The following is a 6,481-nucleotide window of genomic DNA, read 5'->3' as shown; positions in this document are numbered from 1 at the left end:
TAGGCACACTGTTTGTGGCATAACTTTACTTCACAACTACCCTGGAAGATTATTTTATACAGAATTGTCAATATACATCTACCCTCATATGAGACAAAAATTCAGGTTAAATGGACCAACCAGAACCACCCAAGACCAGTTCCAAGACAACCACTATTTTTAACGCAATTTACCCCAATTTGGGCACTATTTCTTGCCTAACATCCCCCCAGAACCTCCCTGGAAGACTAATTTTACACAATATTGTGAATTATACATCTACCCACAAATAAGACACCATTCCTGGGTAAATGGACCAACCAGAACCAATCAGGACCAGTTCCAATACAAGGACTCGTTGTCATAAAAGTGCCCAAATTAGGCACACTGTTTGTGGCATAACTTTACTTCACAACTACCCTGGAAGATTATTTTATACAGAATGGTCAATATACATCTACCCTCATATGAGACAAAAATTCAGGTTAAATGGACCAAACAGAACCACCCAAGACCAGTTCCAATGCAACCACTATTTTTAACGAAAATTACCCCAATTTGGACACTTATTCTTGCCTAACATCCACCCAGAAACTCCCTGGAAGATTATTTTATAGAAAATGGTCAATATACATCTCCCCTCATATGAGACAAAAATTCAGGGTAAATGGACCAACCAGAACCGCTCAGGACCAGTTCCAAGACAAGCACTCGTTGTCATAAAAGTGCCCATATTAGGTACATTGATTGTGGCATAACTTTACTTCACAACTACCCTGGAAGATTATTTTATACAGAATGGTCAATATACATCTACCCTCATAGGAGACAAAAATTCAGGGTAAATGGACCAACCAGAACCACCCAAGACCAGTTCCAAGACAACCACTATTTTTGACGCAATTTACCCCAATTTGGGCACTTATTCTTGCCTAACATCCCCCCAGAACCTCCCTGGAAGACTAATTTTACACAAAATTGTGAAGTATACATCTACCCACAAATAAGACACCATTCCTGGGTAAATGGACCAACCAGAACCACTCAAGACCAGTTCCAACACAAGCACTCATTGTCATAAAAGTGCCCAAATTAGGCACACTGTTTGTGGCATAACTTTACTTCACAACTACCCTGGAAGATTATTTTATACAGAATTGTCAATATACATCTACCCTCATATGAGACAAAAATTCAGGTTAAATGGACCAACCAGAACCACCCAAGACCAGTTCCAAGACAACCACTATTTTTAACGCAATTTACCCCAATTTGGGCACTATTTCTTGCCTAACATCCCCCCAGAACCTCCCTGGAAGACTAATTTTACACAATATTGTGAATTATACATCTACCCACAAATAAGACACCATTCCTGGGTAAATGGACCAACCAGAACCAATCAGGACCAGTTCCAATACAAGCACTCGTTGTCATAAAAGTGCCCAAATTAGGCACACTGTTTGTGGAATAACTTTACTTCACAACTACCCTGGAAGATTATTTTATACAGAATGGTCAATATACATCTACCCTCATATGAGACAAAAATTCAGGTTAAATGGACCAAACAGAACCACCCAAGACCAGTTCCAATGCAACCACTATTTTTAACGAAAATTACCCCAATTTGGACACTTATTCTTGCCTAACATCCACCCAGAAACTCCCTGGAAGATTATTTTATAGAAAATGGTCAATATACATCTCCCCTCATATGAGACAAAAATTCAGGGTAAATGGACCAACCAGAACCGCTCAGGACCAGTTCCAAGACAAGCACTCGTTGTCATAAAAGTGCCCATATTAGGTACATTGATTGTGGCATAACTTTACTTCACAACTACCCTGGAAGATTATTTTATACAGAATGGTCAATATACATCTACCCTCATAGGAGACAAAAATTCAGGGTAAATGGACCAACCAGAACCACCCAAGACCAGTTCCAAGACAACCACTATTTTTGACGCAATTTACCCCAATTTGGGCACTTATTCTTGCCTAACATCCCCCCAGAACCTCCCTGGAAGACTAATTTTACACAAAATTGTGAAGTATACATCTACCCACAAATAAGACACCATTCCTGGGTAAATGGACCAACCAGAACCACTCAGGACCAGTTCCAACACAAGCACTCGTTGTCATAAAAGTGCCCAAATTAGGCACACTGTTTGTGGCATAACTTTACTTCACAACTACCCTGGAAGATTATTTTATACAGAATTGTCAATATACATCTACCCTCATATGAGACAAAAATTCAGGTTAAATGGACCAACCAGAACCGCTCAGGACCAGTTCCAAGACAAGCACTCGTTGTCATAAAAGTGCCCATATTAGGTACATTGATTGTGGCATAACTTTACTTCACAACTACCCTGGAAAATTATTTTATACAGAATGGTCAATATACATCTACCCTCATAGGAGACAAAAATTCAGGGTAAATGGACCAACCAGAACCACCCAAGACCAGTTCCAAGACAACCACTATTTTTGACGCAATTTACCCCAATTTGGGCACTTATTCTTGCCTAACATCCCCCCAGAACCTCCCTGGAAGACTAATTTTACAAAAAATTGTGAAGTATACATCTACCCACAAATAAGACACCATTCCTGGGTAAATGGACCAACCAGAAACACTCAGGACCAGTTCCAACACAAGCACTCGTTGTCATAAAAGTGCCCAAATTAGGCACACTGTTTGTGGCATAACTTTACTTCACAACTACCCTGGAAGATTATTTTATACAGAATTGTCAATATACATCTACCCTCATATGAGACAAAAATTCAGGTTAAATGGACCAACCAGAACCACCCAAGACCAGTTCCAAGACAACCACTATTTTTAACGCAATTTACCCCAATTTGGGCACTATTTCTTGCCTAACATCCCCCCAGAACCTCCCTGGAAGACTAATTTTACACAATATTGTGAATTATACATCTACCCACAAATAAGACACCATTCCTGGGTAAATGGACCAACCAGAACCAATCAGGACCAGTTCCAATACAAGGACTCGTTGTCATAAAAGTGCCCAAATTAGGCACACTGTTTGTGGCATAACTTTACTTCACAACTACCCTGGAAGATTATTTTATACAGAATGGTCAATATACATCTACCCTCATATGAGACAAAAATTCAGGTTAAATGGACCAAACAGAACCACCCAAGACCAGTTCCAATGCAACCACTATTTTTAACGAAAATTACCCCAATTTGGACACTTATTCTTGCCTAACATCCACCCAGAAACTCCCTGGAAGATTATTTTATAGAAAATGGTCAATATACATCTCCCCTCATATGAGACAAAAATTCAGGGTAAATGGACCAACCAGAACCGCTCAGGACCAGTTCCAAGACAAGCACTCGTTGTCATAAAAGTGCCCATATTAGGTACATTGATTGTGGCATAACTTTACTTCACAACTACCCTGGAAGATTATTTTATACAGAATGGTCAATATACATCTACCCTCATAGGAGACAAAAATTCAGGGTAAATGGACCAACCAGAACCACCCAAGACCAGTTCCAAGACAACCACTATTTTTGACGCAATTTACCCCAATTTGGGCACTTATTCTTGCCTAACATCCCCCCAGAACCTCCCTGGAAGACTAATTTTACACAAAATTGTGAAGTATACATCTACCCACAAATAAGACACCATTCCTGGGTAAATGGACCAACCAGAACCACTCAAGACCAGTTCCAACACAAGCACTCATTGTCATAAAAGTGCCCAAATTAGGCACACTGTTTGTGGCATAACTTTACTTCACAACTACCCTGGAAGATTATTTTATACAGAATTGTCAATATACATCTACCCTCATATGAGACAAAAATTCAGGTTAAATGGACCAACCAGAACCACCCAAGACCAGTTCCAAGACAACCACTATTTTTAACGCAATTTACCCCAATTTGGGCACTATTTCTTGCCTAACATCCCCCCAGAACCTCCCTGGAAGACTAATTTTACACAATATTGTGAATTATACATCTACCCACAAATAAGACACCATTCCTGGGTAAATGGACCAACCAGAACCAATCAGGACCAGTTCCAATACAAGCACTCGTTGTCATAAAAGTGCCCAAATTAGGCACACTGTTTGTGGCATAACTTTACTTCACAACTACCCTGGAAGATTATTTTATACAGAATGGTCAATATACATCTACCCTCATATGAGACAAAAATTCAGGTTAAATGGACCAAACAGAACCACCCAAGACCAGTTCCAATGCAACCACTATTTTTAACGAAAATTACCCCAATTTGGACACTTATTCTTGCCTAACATCCACCCAGAAACTCCCTGGAAGATTATTTTATAGAAAATGGTCAATATACATCTCCCCTCATATGAGACAAAAAATCAGGGTAAATGGACCAACCAGAACCGCTCAGGACCAGTTCCAACACAAGCACTCGTTGTCATAAAAGTGCCCAAATTAGGCACACTGTTTGTGGCATAACTTTACTTCACAACTACCCTGGAAGATTATTTTATACAGAATTGTCAATATACATCTACCCTCATATGAGACAAAAATTCAGGTTAAATGGACCAACCAGAACCACCCAAGACCAGTTCCCAGACAACCACTATTTTTAACGCAATTTACCCCAATTTGGGCACTATTTCTTGCCTAACATCCCCCCAGAACCTCCCTGGAAGACTAATTTTACACAATATTGTGAATTATACATCTACCCACAAATAAGACACCATTCCTGGGTAAATGGACCAACCAGAACCAATCAGGACCAGTTCCAACACAAGCACTCGTTGTCATAAAAGTGCCCAAATTAGGCACACTGTTTGTGGCATAACTTTACTTCACAACTACCCTGGAAGATTATTTTATACAGAATTGTCAATATACATCTACCCTCATATGAGACAAAAATTCAGGTTAAATGGACCAACCAGAACCACCCAAGACCAGTTCCCAGACAACCACTATTTTTAACGCAATTTACCCCAATTTGGGCACTATTTCTTGCCTAACATCCCCCCAGAACCTCCCTGGAAGACTAATTTTACACAATATTGTGAATTATACATCTACCCACAAATAAGACACCATTCCTGGGTAAATGGACCAACCAGAACCAATCAGGACCAGTTCCAATACAAGCACTCGTTGTCATAAAAGTGCCCAAATTAGGCACACTGTTTGTGGCATAACTTTACTTCACAACTACCCTGGAAGATTATTTTATACAGAATTGTCAATATACATCTACCCTCATATGAGACAAAAATTCAGGTTAAATGGACCAAACAGAACCACCCAAGACCAGTTCCAATGCAACCACTCTTTTTAACGAAAATTACCCCAATTTGGACACTTATTCTTGCCTAACATCCACCCAGAAACTCCCTGGAAGATTATTTTATAGAAAATGGTCACTATACATCTCCCCTCATATGAGACAAAAATTCAGGGTAAATGGACCAACCAGAACCGCTCAGGACCAGTTCCAAGACAAGCACTCGTTGTCATAAAAGTGCCCATATTAGGTACATTGATTGTGGCATAACTTTACTTCACAACTACCCTGGAAGATTATTTTATACAGAATGGTCAATATACATCTACCCTCATAGGAGACAAAAATTCAGGGTAAATGGACCAACCAGAACCACCCAAGACCAGTTCCAAGACAACCACTATTTTTGACGCAATTTACCCCAATTTGGGCACTTATTCTTGCCTAACATCCCCCCAGAACCTCCCTGGAAGACTAATTTTACACAAAATTGTGAAGTATACATCTACCCACAAATAAGACACCATTCCTGGGTAAATGGACCAACCAGAACCACTCAGGACCAGTTCCAACACAAGCACTCGTTGTCATAAAAGTGCCCAAATTAGGCACACTGTTTGTGGCATAACTTTACTTCACAACTACCCTGGAAGATTATTTTATACAGAATTGTCAATATACATCTACCCTCATATGAGACAAAAATTCAGGTTAAATGGACCAACCAGAACCACCCAAGACCAGTTCCAAGACAACCACTATTTTTAACGCAATTTACCCCAATTTGGGCACTATTTCTTGCCTAACATCCCCCCAGAACCTCCCTGGAAGACTAATTTTACACAATATTGTGAATTATACATCTACCCACAAATAAGACACCATTCCTGGGTAAATGGACCAACCAGAACCAATCAGGACCAGTTCCAATACAAGCACTCGTTGTCATAAAAGTGCCCAAATTAGGCACACTGTTTGTGGCATAACTTTACTTCACAACTACCCTGGAAGATTATTTTATACAGAATGGTCAATATACATCTACCCTCATATGAGACAAAAATTCAGGTTAAATGGACCAACCAGAACCACCCAAGACCAGTTCCAATGCAACCACTATTTTTAACGAAAATTACCCCAATTTGGACACTTATTCTTGCCTAACATCCACCCAGAAACTCCCTGGAAGA

This window comes from Stigmatopora argus, unplaced genomic scaffold (assembly GCF_051989625.1).
Source record: "Stigmatopora argus isolate UIUO_Sarg unplaced genomic scaffold, RoL_Sarg_1.0 HiC_scaffold_42, whole genome shotgun sequence".
Taxonomy (NCBI): Eukaryota; Metazoa; Chordata; class Actinopteri; order Syngnathiformes; family Syngnathidae; genus Stigmatopora; species Stigmatopora argus.
This window is presented reverse-complemented; position numbering follows the sequence as displayed.